Here is an 18,738-nt window from a genome sequence, read left to right as displayed (position 1 = left end):
ACATACGATAGGGCTTGAAATCGAAACTTAATCTCAAGATCAACTATAAAATGAACCGAATGAATCTAAAAACGCATTGGAACTAAACGCAAATATCTAGAGGTCTAGGTTAGAGACGTGTTCCGGCGTCTTTAAACATAGTCACTGTTGTTTCACATTAGGTTGGGTGATTCCTCCTTCTGTGACTCGATAGTGGTCTAACACGGACTGCGCTCCCACGTACCGTCGCGTATATAGGGAGACCCCACTAGGCTTTTATCCTTGATCCATAGGAAGCCGAGTCTGCCGCCTTACGATTCGCAATGCAGTGAACACAACATTCACGAAGATTGACCACCCGTACCCTAAAAAGTATTCTGTGGTTTTGCGAAAAGTCTGGCACACCCTTTACCTAGAGTTCCAGAGCAGTCACTTTTGATCCTTTTCGGACTCCCTAAACGAAAAGGTGCCTGTGAGCGTCTTGTCACTTCGTGCTCATTAAACATTCGAAGGAGACTAGAGTCATCTTTTCGTCCTTTTCTCGACTCTTGAAACATGAAAAGGTCAAGTTTGGTTCCAGTGTCTTAACAATTTATTTGGCCACGATAACATCACCTGTTTTAGATCTTGTGTGCGTTAGCTTGAGTAGGTTTCGTTTTCGTTTGCTATGGCAACTTTTCCGGGATTCACTAACCCAGGTTCCCCCTCTGATGGGAATCCAGGACAATTCCCTCCTCTTGGGAATGTTGGTGCTCCGTACATGGCGACGTTGTCCCTACCAGGGTTAACTGTCGGGTTGCCTGTGTGGTTGTTTTCAACCTCTTTGGTCCCTACCGTATCGGCTGTTAGTCCATCAGTCCCTCCACCTGAACAACATCATGTTGATCCTAAGGTGGATCTCTCCCCTTCGACGCCTACTTCTACGTCATCCTCTTGTACTTCGCCTGGTGAAATTCTCGATGGGAGTAACCAGGTGGCTAAGAAGAAGAAGAGGAAGTCCAAGAAGAAGAAGTCCCCTAAGGGAGAGCCTACACACACAGTCCCCCTCTCAAGTCTAGCTATCCACTCCAGTGCACCTGAAGTCGGGTCACCTTCTGCTCCTCCGCGGAAGGTTAAGTTTCCTTGTCGATTATGCAAGGAGGACCATCTGCTTCGTGATTGTCCTGGCATTCCCAGGGTACTAGAAGTATGGTCTCGCGATCCGGCCCACCCTTCATCGTCCACTGATGATCATGGCGATGCTACCTCATCAGTTGGGAATGGTAAGGAGAAAAGGAAGTTTCGAATCCCCTGTCGACTTTGTGAAGGCAAACATCCCCTTCACCTTTGTCCCCTCATGGATAAAGCCTCTGCTGTGTTGGAAAGTCTTGCTGCTCCTCCGAATCCATTTCCCGCCGGTTATCAACGTCTTTCTACAACTGTAGATCGCGCCCTTGTTGACAAAGAGATTGCTTCAGATTCCTCTCTTGTCCAGGCTCCTCTTCCCGAACCTGGCTGTCCCCAGCCTGTTCCAGACCCGCCGTTGGTCGGAAAGAGTGTTGATTCGAGTTCACCTCCTCTCAAGCACTCTGTTTCGGAAGAGCAAAATTCTCATGTTCTTCTCGTCTCCTCAGATTCTCCTAAGCTTGATAAAGGTTCTCCTGAAACCTCTCCGGAGAATTTAGATTCGGTTCTTTCCGAGCAGGGGGGCAACCATATGGTTCCCCCACCAAGTAGTTCGGTCATTTCCTTTGATTGGAGTCGTTTGACTACCCCTCCCCTTCCGTCCCATGTGCCTTTCTGGGTCACCGCCTATGCTTGCAGTAAAGCGCTGCCCGGCACTGTGTTAGACGAAGGAGCATCGGTTAGTCTCATGCCCGTTACTACTTGGCGAGCTTTGGGTTCCCCATCGCTTGTACCTGTCGCACCGCATCTCACCGCGTTTGACGGAGGAACGAGTCAGCCATTAGGGATCCTTCCAAAGTTTCCTATTACTTTGGGGGGCAAGACTGTCTATATAGACATCTCAGTTACCCAAGGTTCTTTAGACTTCAGTCTTCTCCTTGGTCGTGATTATGTGTATGCCATGGGAGCCCTTGTTTCTTCACTTTTCCGTGTGGTTTGTTTTCCACACGATGGAAGAATCGTGACGTTCGATCAATTATCGTTCGTTCGTCCACAAGCCCCTCCGGCGCACTCGTCCTTCCCTCCCGGTTTTCATCCACAAGTTGCATCTGCCTCGCCGCAAATCAACTACGTGGCCACCCACCCCGTGTCCGTACCCAGTGATGACACCATCGTGCATAGTGTCCTGGGGGCATTAGGTCCTGATTTCCAAGATGTCGGCCTTCCCTCCGGAGCCACTTTCTTGGGGGCCTCCACTTCCCGTTCATTATGATGAAGTCTGGATGGAGCATAGTTCTTTTCCGGTGTCAAGCTCCTTAAAAAATGAAACTGGGTCTGGTTGGAGCATAGTTCTTTTCCGGTGTCAAGCTCCTTAAAAAATGAAACTGGGTCTGGTTGGAGCATAGTTCCTTTCCAGTGTCAAGCTCCTTAAAAAATGAAACTAGGTCTGGTCGGAGCATAGTTCCTTTCCGGTGTCAAGCTCCTTAAAAAATGAAACTGGGTCTGGTCGGAGCATAGTTCGCTTTCCTGTGTCAAGCTCCTTAAAAAAATGAAACTAGGTGTCGGAGCATAGTTCCTGATCTTGTGTCAAGCTCGTTAAAAAATGAAACACGGGTTATGAGGATAGTTCTTTTACTGTGTCAACCTCATTAAAAAATGAAACACCTCCCTTTCCAGATCGAGTCTTTTGATTAAGATCTCGTAAAATACAAGTCGAGTCTTTCATAGATCTCGAGAGTGAACCTTCATTCCATCCACTTTGTTGAATGCAATGAAGCTTGGGGGGCATGTACCTCGATTTTCATTATTATGCTGGGGGGCATGCAAACTTATAACAAGCATAGTTTTTCGTTTCAAGCTTGTGTAAACATGAAACATAATCCAAGCAAAGTTCTCCATGGTTCAAGCTTGTGTAAAAATGAACCCATACCCGATTTACATCTCGTGATTGCCATTTTTATCCATTGGATTTTGCTAGATGAGCCTTGGTTGTTTTCATTCCATCGCCACCATCTCTTTGGCCGATCATATGCTTTCACTTGGTTGTTTATCCTTTCCTGAGGAACCGCAGCGATGAGTGGTTTTATTAGCCAGCCTCTTGACCATTACATGTTTTGAGCAGTTCCACCATTACCGGAACCAGTTGCTACCCTTTATACCACTCGTTCCTCTAGGACGAGTCACCTTTAAGCTCTTTTCTGACTCGTAAAATGTGAAAAGATTGCCGAGTATTTTTCCCTTTTTGACTCGTTAAAGAGAATAAAAATGGAGGTCTGCTTTAAGCTCTTTCCTGACCGTTTAAAGATGAAAAGATTGCCGAGTCCCCCTCTCGACTCGTTAAAGAAATGAGAGGCGGTCGCCTTTTAAGCTCTTTTTCCGACCGTTAAACCAAAAAGATCGCCGGGTGTTTGTCGTTTCGCACTCGATATTGGCTCTAAAACGACGTGTCTTCGACCACTTTTTTACTTTTTCCGGTCGGAGACACTATTCATGAAAAGTACTCCTCGGTTGTAATGACCGGGCGGTTCTTTCGAGCACAGTTTTATACTTTTTCGGGCTCGAGAGACACAACTGTACGAAAAAGGACCCCCCTGGAGTCTCCTTTTCCGCATTCTTTTCAGACTCTCGAAACAAGAAAAGAAGCCGAGTTTTTCCTTTGTCAGGCTCGTTAAACACTCAATGACATCGGATATTGTCAACATGACACACACCAAGCATATGTTATCCCCGTCAAGCTTGTCATCCAAAAATAATCGGGGTACCTGCCTGCAAAGGTGGGGAAAATGGAACTTTGATTACAGTCGTCTCGGCAGTACGTCACTCTTGAACATGGCACTCCGCTGTTTCGTGTCTGGGTGGGGTCATCTCATCTCGTTTTCACTAGCCTCCATGGGTTTGGGATATCCTATTTGACCTCTCATCTGTTCATTGCCGTCATCATCCTATCCGCTGCTCATTTGATGTCAAGTACTGCCAAATCCGTTACAGTGCCGTTATATGTTCAAGAGAAGTTGTCTTCTGCCACAATGCAACCTCGTTCGCTATCTCATCACAAATTATTATACCTCTGTCTCGTATCGATGATGTGGGAATCATCATGGCCCACCTTCGATCAAGGCCACTTCTCGTCGACTTCAACTCATTATCCGAGAAAGTGACTTAGAGACTCTTTCCAGGTGCCTTGGAGCCTGCATGCCTCAATGGCAGGTTCCTCGTGTTCGACGCAAGGTTTACATCATTGACCTACGATCGAATGATTCCGTGGGTGTTCGACACCAGCTCATTGATTCACACGCTACGGATTGTACCTATAGTACCTTGAGGGCCATTGTCATTATTGGTGGTACCTCTCGCGTCTGTTAACGGTTCTCTTCATTGGCCGGTAATCAGACGATGTTCATGCATGTTCGACTCCAACCCCTGTATTCACATGTGTGGACTTGTACTCTGTTCGGGTCGAGATGGAGCGCAAGACCCTGGATCCTTGCTCACTGTGGTCCAGGTTGCGATTTTGTGGATAATCATTACATGACTCATTGATGGATGGCTGCGCCCATACCTGAGTCTTCATGGATGGCTGCGACCATACCTTGTCATTATTATGGTCTCTTTAGCTGGGTGGCTGCGTCCATACCATAGACCAGTCTCGCATGTCTTTTGGATGGCTGCGCCCATGCCTAGACTGCATGTATGTGATTGTCAGAGATTTTTCGGTACTTCCTGGTGGTGTTCCAGTTCGGCGTGTGTTGTAAAGCATTTCACCCCTCCCACTCTCTCGGTCTTCATGCTTTAGGGGGCATCTGTTACACAGTAATTTATCACTGCCTTCCTGTCAGTCACCCTGCTGTGTCCAGAAGTCACAATCACTAAGTGTTTGATCCCTGAACTGGCTTAAAACCCATTTTTCCAAAGTTTTGTGCGTCAGCGCGTCTGTTCCTAAAATAACCGCGATGACCAGCGCCTCACAGTGTATTTCGTGCGCTGCCATCGCGGAAGAACATCACTTTTCCGCGATGACTCACAGCGCGGCTTTCCCGTGTTCTTCCGCGCTGACATGACTTGTTCAGTTATTGTTATGTGCTGACAGCGCGGCAGTCTCCATATAATCCGCGCTGATCCAGTTTGGGCGAATTTGTTCAAACAACCAGCCTTCCAGATCTCTCCAGGCTTGGTTGTTAGCTTTGTGAATATCGACTCCCTTCTATGGCATGTCTGTTCGACCCTTTGCAACTACTCCCCTTGAAGATAAGCTCATCCTTCCACCTTTTTAGGAGACTCATTCTCCTATATAAACTTCCACCATTACCATGAGCAGCTAGTTAGAAACTAGTGGGAACTAGCTAGACTTAGCTTGGATTGTACAGAGCTTGTAGTGCTCAGATTGCTGCTATAGGTTTGGTGTGTTAGGAGTGGAAGTGATTCATTGCTTGGGGAAGTTTGTTTGTGACATTTGTGTGAGAGAGAGAGAGTTGTTTGTCTTGGGAGAACCATCCTCAAAGGTGAATGCTTGAGATACATGCTGACTGATCCCTCCTGAGAAGTTTATCGACGTCAGAACATTTGGTTGTACTCTTCTCTATTCTGATTAATAATAGATGACTGCTATTATTGTTCCATTCTCGTTTGTTTATGCAATGGATAAATGTGAATTATGTCTTTTCTGACTGACATATAGTTACTTTTACTAGATTTCACGCTTGCGTTTGCTTTCTCTTCGTGTGTGCAGGTGTCCGTTCGCGGGGATCGCGGAGGACGGTGACCAGCTGAAGCGAAGGAGCAAAGGAGACATCTCTTCGACCAACGACAGCGCAGGAATCCAAGTAGGTGCTCTTTACTTCTTGTTTAATTGTAACTAGGAACATGCGTGGCAGCATTGTGTGATTGTTGCTAGACCCCTATTGGGCTAGTAGGGATCGCCTCTATCCGTAGAGGGGATTTACCTTCTCAACAATTTCCAGGTGCCTTGGAGCCTGCATGCCTAGAAAGTGACTTAGAGACTCTTTCCAGGTGCCTTGGAGCCTGCATGCCTCAATGGCAGGTTCCTCGTGTTCGACGCAAGGTTTACATCATTGACCTACGATCGAATGATTCCGTGGGTGTTCGACACCAGCTCATTGATTCACACGCTACGGATTGTACCTATAGTACCTTGAGGGCCATTGTCATTATTGGTGGTACCTCTCGCGTCTGTTAACGGTTCTCTTCATTGGCCGGTAATCAGACGATGTTCATGCATGTTCGACTCCAACCCCTGTATTCACATGTGTGGACTTGTACTCTGTTCGGGTCGAGATGGAGTGCAAGACCCTGGATCCTTGCTCACTGTGGTCCAGGTTGCGATTTTGTGGATAATCATTACATGACTCATTGATGGATGGCTGCGCCCATACCTGAGTCTTCATGGATGGCTGCGACCATACCTTGTCATTATTATGGTCTCTTTAGCTGGGTGGCTGCGTCCATACCATAGACCAGTCTCGCATGTCTTTTGGATGGCTGCGCCCATGCCTAGACTGCATGTATGTGATTGTCAGAGATTTTTCGGTACTTCCTGGTGGTGTTCTAGTTCGGCGTGTGTTGTAAAGCATTTCACCCCTCCCACTCTCTCGGTCTTCATGCTTTAGGGGGCATCTGTTACACAGTAATTTATCACTGCCTTCCTGTCAGTCACCCTGCTGTGTCCAGAAGTCACAATCACTAAGTGTTTGATCCCTGAACTGGCTTAAAACCCATTTTTCCAAAGTTTTGTGCGTCAGCGCGTCTGTTCCTAAAATAACCGCGATGACCAGCGCCTCACAGTGTATTTCGTGCGCTGCCATCGCGGAAGAACATCACTTTTCCGCGATGACTCACAGCGCGGCTTTCCCGTGTTCTTCCGCGCTGACATGACTTGTTCAGTTATTGTTATGTGCTGACAGCGCGGCAGTCTCCATATAATCCGCGCTGATCCAGTTTGGGCGAATTTGTTCAAACAACCAGCCTTCCAGATCTCTCCAGGCTTGGTTGTTAGCTTTGTGAATATCGACTCCCTTCTATGGCATGTCTGTTCGACCCTTTGCAACTACTCCCCTTGAAGATAAGCTCATCCTTCCACCTTTTTAGGAGACTCATTCTCCTATATAAACTTCCACCATTACCATGAGCAGCTAGTTAGAAACTAGTGGGAACTAGCTAGACTTAGCTTGGATTGTACAGAGCTTGTAGTGCTCAGATTGCTGCTATAGGTTTGGTGTGTTAGGAGTGGAAGTGATTCATTGCTTGGGGAAGTTTGTTTGTGACATTTGTGTGAGAGAGAGAGAGTTGTTTGTCTTGGGAGAACCATCCTCAAAGGTGAATGCTTGAGATACATGCTGACTGATCCCTCCTGAGAAGTTTATCGACGTCAGAACATTTGGTTGTACTCTTCTCTATTCTGATTAATAATAGATGACTGCTATTATTGTTCCATTCTCGTTTGTTTATGCAATGGATAAATGTGAATTATGTCTTTTCTGACTGACATATAGTTACTTTTACTAGATTTCACGCTTGCGTTTGCTTTCTCTTCGTGTGTGCAGGTGTCCGTTCGCGGGGATCGCGGAGGACGGTGACCAGCTGAAGCGAAGGAGCAAAGGAGACATCTCTTCGACCAACGACAGCGCAGGAATCCAAGTAGGTGCTCTTTACTTCTTGTTTAATTGTAACTAGGAACATGCGTGGCAGCATTGTGTGATTGTTGCTAGACCCCTATTGGGCTAGTAGGGATCGCCTCTATCCGTAGAGGGGATTTACCTTCTCAACAATTTCCAGGTGCCTTGGAGCCTGCATGCCTAGAAAGTGACTTAGAGACTCTTTCCAGGTGCCTTGGAGCCTGCATGCCTCAATGGCAGGTTCCTCGTGTTCGACGCAAGGTTTACATCATTGACCTACGATCGAATGATTCCGTGGGTGTTCGACACCAGCTCATTGATTCACACGCTACGGATTGTACCTATAGTACCTTGAGGGCCATTGTCATTATTGGTGGTACCTCTCGCGTCTGTTAACGGTTCTCTTCATTGGCCGGTAATCAGACGATGTTCATGCATGTTCGACTCCAACCCCTGTATTCACATGTGTGGACTTGTACTCTGTTCGGGTCGAGATGGAGCGCAAGACCCTGGATCCTTGCTCACTGTGGTCCAGGTTGCGATTTTGTGGATAATCATTACATGACTCATTGATGGATGGCTGCGCCCATACCTGAGTCTTCATGGATGGCTGCGACCATACCTTGTCATTATTATGGTCTCTTTAGCTGGGTGGCTGCGTCCATACCATAGACCAGTCTCGCATGTCTTTTGGATGGCTGCGCCCATGCCTAGACTGCATGTATGTGATTGTCAGAGATTTTTCGGTACTTCCTGGTGGTGTTCCAGTTCGGCGTGTGTTGTAAAGCATTTCACCCCTCCCACTCTCTCGGTCTTCATGCTTTAGGGGGCATCTGTTACACAGTAATTTATCACTGCCTTCCTGTCAGTCACCCTGCTGTGTCCAGAAGTCACAATCACTAAGTGTTTGATCCCTGAACTGGCTTAAAACCCATTTTTCCAAAGTTTTGTGCGTCAGCGCGTCTGTTCCTAAAATAACCGCGATGACCAGCGCCTCACAGTGTATTTCGTGCGCTGCCATCGCGGAAGAACATCACTTTTCCGCGATGACTCACAGCGCGGCTTTCCCGTGTTCTTCCGCGCTGACATGACTTGTTCAGTTATTGTTATGTGCTGACAGCGCGGCAGTCTCCATATAATCCGCGCTGATCCAGTTTGGGCGAATTTGTTCAAACAACCAGCCTTCCAGATCTCTCCAGGCTTGGTTGTTAGCTTTGTGAATATCGACTCCCTTCTATGGCATGTCTGTTCGACCCTTTGCAACTACTCCCCTTGAAGATAAGCTCATCCTTCCACCTTTTTAGGAGACTCATTCTCCTATATAAACTTCCACCATTACCATGAGCAGCTAGTTAGAAACTAGTGGGAACTAGCTAGACTTAGCTTGGATTGTACAGAGCTTGTAGTGCTCAGATTGCTGCTATAGGTTTGGTGTGTTAGGAGTGGAAGTGATTCATTGCTTGGGAAGTTTGTTTGTGACATTTGTGTGAGAGAGAGAGAGTTGTTTGTCTTGGGAGAACCATCCTCAAAGGTGAATGCTTGAGATACATGCTGACTGATCCCTCCTGAGAAGTTTATCGACGTCAGAACATTTGGTTGTACTCTTCTCTATTCTGATTAATAATAGATGACTGCTATTATTGTTCCATTCTCGTTTGTTTATGCAATGGATAAATGTGAATTATGTCTTTTCTGACTGACATATAGTTACTTTTACTAGATTTCACGCTTGCGTTTGCTTTCTCTTCGTGTGTGCAGGTGTCCGTTCGCGGGGATCGCGGAGGACGGTGACCAGCTGAAGCGAAGGAGCAAAGGAGACATCTCTTCGACCAACGACAGCGCAGGAATCCAAGTAGGTGCTCTTTACTTCTTGTTTAATTGTAACTAGGAACATGCGTGGCAGCATTGTGTGATTGTTGCTAGACCCCTATTGGGCTAGTAGGGATCGCCTCTATCCGTAGAGGGGATTTACCTTCTCAACAATTTCCAGGTGCCTTGGAGCCTGCATGCCTAGAAAGTGACTTAGAGACTCTTTCCAGGTGCCTTGGAGCCTGCATGCCTCAATGGCAGGTTCCTCGTGTTCGACGCAAGGTTTACATCATTGACCTACGATCGAATGATTCCGTGGGTGTTCGACACCAGCTCATTGATTCACACGCTACGGATTGTACCTATAGTACCTTGAGGGCCATTGTCATTATTGGTGGTACCTCTCGCGTCTGTTAACGGTTCTCTTCATTGGCCGGTAATCAGACGATGTTCATGCATGTTCGACTCCAACCCCTGTATTCACATGTGTGGACTTGTACTCTGTTCGGGTCGAGATGGAGCGCAAGACCCTGGATCCTTGCTCACTGTGGTCCAGGTTGCGATTTTGTGGATAATCATTACATGACTCATTGATGGATGGCTGCGCCCATACCTGAGTCTTCATGGATGGCTGCGACCATACCTTGTCATTATTATGGTCTCTTTAGCTGGGTGGCTGCGTCCATACCATAGACCAGTCTCGCATGTCTTTTGGATGGCTGCGCCCATGCCTAGACTGCATGTATGTGATTGTCAGAGATTTTTCGGTACTTCCTGGTGGTGTTCCAGTTCGGCGTGTGTTGTAAAGCATTTCACCCCTCCCACTCTCTCGGTCTTCATGCTTTAGGGGGCATCTGTTACACAGTAATTTATCACTGCCTTCCTGTCAGTCACCCTGCTGTGTCCAGAAGTCACAATCACTAAGTGTTTGATCCCTGAACTGGCTTAAAACCCATTTTTCCAAAGTTTTGTGCGTCAGCGCGTCTGTTCCTAAAATAACCGCGATGACCAGCGCCTCACAGTGTATTTCGTGCGCTGCCATCGCGGAAGAACATCACTTTTCCGCGATGACTCACAGCGCGGCTTTCCCGTGTTCTTCCGCGCTGACATGACTTGTTCAGTTATTGTTATGTGCTGACAGCGCGGCAGTCTCCATATAATCCGCGCTGATCCAGTTTGGGCGAATTTGTTCAAACAACCAGCCTTCCAGATCTCTCCAGGCTTGGTTGTTAGCTTTGTGAATATCGACTCCCTTCTATGGCATGTCTGTTCGACCCTTTGCAACTACTCCCCTTGAAGATAAGCTCATCCTTCCACCTTTTTAGGAGACTCATTCTCCTATATAAACTTCCACCATTACCATGAGCAGCTAGTTAGAAACTAGTGGGAACTAGCTAGACTTAGCTTGGATTGTACAGAGCTTGTAGTGCTCAGATTGCTGCTATAGGTTTGGTGTGTTAGGAGTGGAAGTGATTCATTGCTTGGGGAAGTTTGTTTGTGACATTTATGTGAGAGAGAGAGAGTTGTTTGTCTTGGGAGAACCATCCTCAAAGGTGAATGCTTGAGATACATGCTGACTGATCCCTCCTGAGAAGTTTATCGACGTCAGAACATTTGGTTGTACTCTTCTCTATTCTGATTAATAATAGATGACTGCTATTATTGTTCCATTCTCGTTTGTTTATGCAATGGATAAATGTGAATTATGTCTTTTCTGACTGACATATAGTTACTTTTACTAGATTTCACGCTTGCGTTTGCTTTCTCTTCGTGTGTGCAGGTGTCCGTTCGCGGGGATCGCGGAGGACGGTGACCAGCTGAAGCGAAGGAGCAAAGGAGACATCTCTTCGACCAACGACAGCGCAGGAATCCAAGTAGGTGCTCTTTACTTCTTGTTTAATTGTAACTAGGAACATGCGTGGCAGCATTGTGTGATTGTTGCTAGACCCCTATTGGGCTAGTAGGGATCGCCTCTATCCGTAGAGGGGATTTACCTTCTCAACAATTAGGACAATAAAATAATTCTCCACATATTGTCTTCTTACTCTGAATCAAAATTCACAATACTTATATGAATTTTGAGGGCTTCAATTCGATAAAATAGGAAAAACTCGAAATTTCATCACCATATTTGGCCCAAAAGTCTAACCCATCTTCACGCATTAACGCCGTACCATCCTTGCAACTGCCCAAAGAGATATATCTTATGTGGAAGAAAAAATAAGACAACCTTGAAGGTACATTCCTACATGCACATGGACTAAACAATGTAAACTTTCAAATGGGAACTGTAAACTCAAAACAAGAACTCTAGCTAAAAAACCCCCAAAAAACATGGAAAACAACCCAAAAACAAAAAGCGTGTATTCTAGATTTTTTTTTGGTAAATTTTAAACATTTTTTAAAAATGGTAGTAAAAAACTATTTTTTTGTGCAAAAAAGATGAAAAACACATTGAAAAACGAAAAGTGTTGATGTTAGAATAACAATTTTTTTGGGGTATATTTTCAACATTTTTTAGTAATGGAATTAAAGATAAAATAATGGGACCCAAAAAACCTTAAAATTTCAACAATTTTCATTTATGTCGTTAAAGATAAAGTATCATGACTCTAATGACCCCTAAAATTCTAATTGTCTCTAACCATAGCATTAACGATAAAATACCGTAACTTAGAAAAACCTTAAAATTTTGAAAACTTTTCAACCATGGAATTAAAAAGCCTTAAGTTTTCAACATATTCCAACCATGACATTATGAACAAATTATATGACTAAAAAAAACTTTTAAAATGAACAGTTGAATGAAATAGTCATTATTCCAAGAGTAATTTTTATTTTAAAGACTAAAAGTATATCTTTTTTCAAATCTTAGCCTCAGACAACTTATCCCATTGCAACAAAAACATAAAAATCAACCATCAAAATAAAGTATCCCCTTTTAATGAGACATTAAAATTGCAACATTTATTTTAACTATGGTATATCAAATGATAACAATAATTTAGATCATGGAAATATCACTATATAATTTTAAAATTCAACATTAATTTCTAATATTTTTTTTACTTTTAATCAAAACATCAATACTTGTAGATTGAATGAAACATGAATTATTTCTTTAAGTTATTGTTGCATTGTGGATATTCTAAACAAATGAATTCATCATAATTAAAACATATAATCCAACAAACATAGAAATGACTCATAACTTCAAGTAGAATCATATGGAAGTTAAAATATTTATTTCAAGTTACAATGCAAACATCATTTACATAAAATGTCTTAGACAATTATTCAAAATCATTCATATGTTTTGTCACATCATCATAATTTACAACATCTTCATATGAATGACTGAATGTAGACGAACATGACTCATATTATTCTCTATCATCAACTAGTGTCCCATCTGAGTTAACATGCATGCCCACCATTTCAGGTTTCAAAAGTATTCTAGATATACGACTCGGTTCAACAGACTCTCATCTCAACGTTGTTTCTTTTGGTAGAAACCTCTTTAGAATCTCTATCATACTGAAGCAAAGAGTTACTCTCTTTGTTAAATTGAAGTCATAGACAATTATGTCAACATCCTCCAATTTTAAGAGGTATGTGTAGCGACAATTTATGTTTGTACCCTTTCATTTTCTCTTTCTGCCAATTTTTTTATCAACTACCATCCCTGGCTTGTACACACCATTGAATGGGTGTGTATTGATGGAATACCAATTTACTGTAGCACTTGCAACATCTTCATTTTCTTTAACGACCTTTATAACCTTGGCAATCTAGAATGGATAACCATGTAGATCTCCATCTTCTAACACTGTGATCATGCAACCCTCCTTAACATCATGTATAGAACCCCCATAAAATTCTTCCATGACTTCACGTTGTGCATGAGATTTTCTGGAACCAATATATATTTCTCTTTCCTCTACTTATGAAGAATTAATAATACTTTGAGATTGTTGTTGTTCAAAAATATTTCCTTCCTCATGTTCATATGACACATTTTGTGGCCAAATAAATGGAGTCTTCAAAAGTATATCTTCATTTGTTGATCTTGAAATGATACCACTTTGATTATTGAAAAATGACTCCCACCAAATAAAATCAACAACATCAAAGTACTCATATGTACATCTAATAGATTTTTAAATTTCTTCCAAACATTCATAATAATTTATATCTCTCTTCTTCCTTCATGCATTATGAATTCCAACAACTGATTTTAATAAAAATATGTTTGATGCAAATATTGGATGATCTAGAATGAACTTCAAAAATTCCAAAATTGATGATGACCCCGATTCTGAATTAGTTGAATACTTCTTACCCCATATAAGTGTTTTCCAATCATTTTTTTTGATACCAAATTGATGTTGGAGTCTAATGTTATTAAGTTGTTCAATGCATTTCTTCTCACCATGCTATCCCAGAATAAACTTTTACATGTTAATAGTTTCTTCCAACACGTGAAAAATAGGCTTTGGAATGTATGATTTCTTAATACATTCAATTAATGATGGCCCAACAGGAAGTAAACAAATCTTTACCTTCTGAAAATTTCCCAATTCAATAAGCATGTTTAGATATCCAAAAACAATTTGATTTTTGTTTTCACAACAAGTGTTGTCGAATTGAAGATACAAAACTTCAGGAATATTAGCAAACCAATGATAAAAACACATCATTAATTATGGTTAATATCATATTTGCATCATTATGAATATTTGGAGTTTTCTAATAAACCCTTGGTGACATTTTTCTATTAAAGACCATACAACAACAAAGTGAAATTGAATAAAATTTTCTTCCTATAAAATTTTTGGTGTGCGGACAAAATGTGGTAGAATTGGTTTCTTATGGTTCATACCATCAATTATCAAACCCAAATATTTATTTGGATTATCATAACACTTCTTTTGATGCATGTAAAACTTTTTCATTTCACTTGTTTGTTGGTCGCGATGCTCTTGAAGTGCTTTGACAATGGAATTTGTAGATAACATACAATAAACATATTAATAAATACATTTTCATAGTTGATAACTATACAATTTTTAAAAATAATGTTATGAATGCTTACCTGTCTCTACACCTTGACATTTATCCTTTTTTTATTTAAGATAAACACACGTACTGTAAACCCCCATCCTTGTCTTCTTAGGAATATAAACATTGTTGAATTTTATCTTCACAAAATATTGATATGTAATAAAATTATCACCTCCTTCAACACCTTCTGCATATTCTTCAAGTATAAGTTGTAGATTTCTCATCTTGAGAAATTATTTTGAATGTGTATTGTGTCTTTATTTGGCATACACTCTCCATGCTTTGAAAAGAAGTCTTGCATCCACGACATTGCAATATTTTCTAATGGCCCAAACGCTTGTTTATGACATACTTCTAAATAAAATGTGAGATCTTATTCCAAATTTTCTTGGATTCTTGACATACGAAAATTACCAATTGAATGAAACATTTTGAAAGCCTTTCTACAAAGAAATAAAGACCCAATGCGATAATCATAAACTAACAATGTAGATTGGATGCACCCCACTAAATATGAATTTTACAGGATTTTATTCATTGAAAAATATCTCTTTCTTTTCTCCAATGCAAGCTTGAAATCCATATGTTTCAAGCAATCCTTTTGACAACATTCACGTGAAATCAGATCACTGATAGAACTTATTCTCATGAGATATTCTACCTTATCGCTTGTGTAACTGGAATATCTTGAATTGATATGAAAAGTTCTACTCCTACTCCTAGATACAATATTTGCTAGCAACGTATAAATTATTTCATCATCCTCTCTATAAGATTTTTCATCCTCATTGGGAGGAATATTATCCTCACTATGATAATTTTGAACATAGTTAGGAAGTTCATCACCATCATTGCTTGGAAAATATTCATTACCATCCTCACTTGCAAGAAATTCTTCACTACCATCATCTGTTCTTTTGAAATACTGACTCAGAGGATATTCTTCATCATCTTCATCATGTCCTTCGTCATTATTACCCTCATAGTCCTTAGAATTAGGACTAAGTGGAAAATTTGACTCTCTATTTATTGGAAACTATTCATCCTACCCTCCGTTTTTACTGCTATCATAATCCTTAGGATTAAGACGAAGTCAAAAATGTGACTCTCTATTTACTGGAACTTCTTCATCTTGCCCTTCATCAGTGCTGATCCATAGTCCTTAGGATTAGGACTAAGTGGAAAATGCAGTTCTCTATTTACTGAAAATTCTTCATCTTGCCCTTCGTCGGTGCAACTCTCATAGTCCTTAGGACTAGGACTAAGTGGAAAATGTCTCTCTATTTACTAGAAATTATTCATCCTTCCCTTCATTAGTGTTACTCTCATAGTCCTTAGGATTAGGACTAAGTGGAAAATGTGACTCTCTATTTACTGGAAATTATTCATCCTACCCTTCGTCAGTGCTACTCTTATAGTCCTTAGGATTAGGAATAAGTCGAAAGTGTGTCTATCTATTTACTAGAAATTCTTCATCCTGCCATTCGTCAGTGCTTTCTCTCATAGTCCTTACGATTAGGACTAATTGAAAAATGTCACTCTCTATTTACTATAATTTATTCAACCTAACCTTTGTAGTGTTTCTCTCATAGTCCTTAGGATTAATACTAAGTGGAAAATACGATTCTCTATTTACTAGAAATTCTTCATCCTGCCCTTCGTTAGGGTTACTCATCAATATGAATAAAGTTGTCATGTGAAAAAGATGTTGATGATATGGAAAGAGAAACTTCACTATCAGATGAATCCATGACTTTGAAATAGAAGACATTAAATGATACAAATGCACTCTCTCCCAATGAAAATTTATAGCTTAAAGAATGAAAATTTCCCTCCAAAAAATTTTGCCAAAAATTTCATTTTAAGTATTTCCCTCCAAAATTTCCTTTTGAAATTTATTTGAAAACCTTCTACTAAAATTTTGTCTTTAAAATTTTAACCCTACTTTCCATTCAAAATTTTCACACAAATTTTCCTTTAATACATTCCTTCGAAATTAAAATAAATCTTTTACTTAAATTATTTAACATTTAGTAGTTAATTAAGTTAATTTTTATAATTTATATTGTATTTTTTATCCAACATTTAACAAAAGTTAGTCTATCATCAAAAAATTAACTATATATTATTATTATTATTATTTTAATCCCACATTCAAGAAGCGATAAAGTAATCTCATAATCTCCGCTATCTAATAACTTTAATTGTTAGTATTCCTTACATCACATCAAGTCTTCTGAAGGTTTCGTTAAAAAGCTTGGGGCGATTTTGTAAACGAGCTACATTATCATCGGCAAGACATTCAATGAGAGATTTTCACATTTCAAAGGTTAGTTTCCCTTCTATTTTGACCATTTAAAGAGGAATTTGAGGAAAATAGGTTGTTTTATGCTGAAAATTCATTTTTTTAAATTTATTTTATTTGTCTTGGGGGCAACTCAATTCATTAATTCAAAATTTAGGAAATCGTTGAAATAAGGCATACATAGGTTCAAATCCCACTAAGGACAGGTCATAAGCCCCCAAAGGCTTATTAATAGTTAAGTGTCAGGTGTGCTGCTACGTTCCTCTGTGATATGAAAAAAAAAATATTCCATAAAATATACATTTATTAAAAGAAATAGATTTTTTTTACGAAATTAAAAAAATTTAAAAAAACTTGCACTCGAGCCTGGCTCGCCTGCCTACGCCTAGGACCGCGAACCAAGGTCCTTAGGTGCCTAGGGCCCCTAGGCCATGGGCCTAGGGGAGGGTACCTTTCTGTCTAGTGCCCAGGGTCCTTAAGCACCCAAGGTTGATTCTCGGAATTGGCCCTGGGCACCTAGGGCCCTTGGGGCATGAGCCTGGGTGGGGGCATGATATTGGGCAGGGGTGCCTAGCCTGCTCGCTCCTAGGCACATGGCCCAGGGCCCTTGCGTCACATGATTGGGTGGGTATGCCTCACCCGCCCGTTGACTAGAGGCCTTGGGCGAGGCTCCCTCACCCAAGCAGGCGACCTAGGGTCCCTAGGTGCCCATGGCGACTAGTTCGAGTTCACAGGCAAGGTGGGTGACGTGCCCATTCCCAGGCCCATGGACTAGGGGCCTTGGGCCACGGGCTTGAGTGCCGGCAGACTAGATGCCCTTGTTATGGCACGTGGCCTAGGACCCCTACGCTGAGCACCTAGGTAGGGGTGGGCACGATGCCCCTACCTAAACCATCGGCCCAGGGGCCCTGGGTCGAGCACTTAGGCATGGGCGGCTGTTGGGAAAAATACTAAGGGGGGGTGAATTGGTATTTTAATAATCACTTAAACCTTTCAATTTCTTATTCAAATTTATGTATGTTTCTATCATCAAGTAAACTAGAGTATGTACACGACTATGATGAAAGAAAACAACGTATATCCAGTTAACTAACTTTTCATATATTTCATCATCTGTTCTACTTCAACCAATATGTCATTATTTCATCAGCCTTTAATTGAATAGTAACAATGAGAAGTAAGAACATAATAAACTATCACCCATAAGACACACATCAACACATGAGGACACTAGGATTTTTAGGTGGAAACCCAATGTGGGAGAAAACCACCGCTGCTCTCATCTCTATATTCATATTTTATTATAAAGGAAAACATCTTACAATCTTGTACTAGTGTAGACTCATACTAGTATGCAAACACCCACCTACAGAAGGCTACAACCTTCTCTCATTCTCTAGCACCCACTAGAAGGGAGCTCCAACTCCCTGATCTTGTTTACTGGCTCCTACTGCAAGGGAGCTCCAACCCCCTAATATGATTCACCATCTACCACTAGAAAGAAGCTTTAACTTCCTCCCTAAAGGCTCCAACCCTCAACACCTCTGTGGACCATGTGTCATAATATCTCATACTGGATCCACCTGATTGAAAACATCAAACTTGTAGGTTTATTTTCATCATATTTTCATACTAGACCCACTACCATCATTTAAGCCCAATACCAAATAATAATTTTGAAGCCAATTACTATATCAAGTAACTCAATCATTGAACCAACTTAATCATCAAAGCAATCAATGAATCTTAATCAATCAATACAACTAGATCAAATAGGATAGATCATATCAATGCACAACTACTCATCAATAAGCCAAACACTGCTACCCATCACAAAAACCAATTGCT

Source organism: Pinus tabuliformis, chromosome X, assembly GCF_031772625.1.
Source record: "Pinus tabuliformis cultivar Carrire ecotype Pingquan chromosome X, CPIR1, whole genome shotgun sequence".
Lineage (NCBI taxonomy): Eukaryota > Viridiplantae > Streptophyta > Pinopsida > Pinales > Pinaceae > Pinus > Pinus tabuliformis.
The sequence above is the reverse complement of the archived record's forward strand: the minus strand, read 5'-3'. Positions refer to the sequence as shown.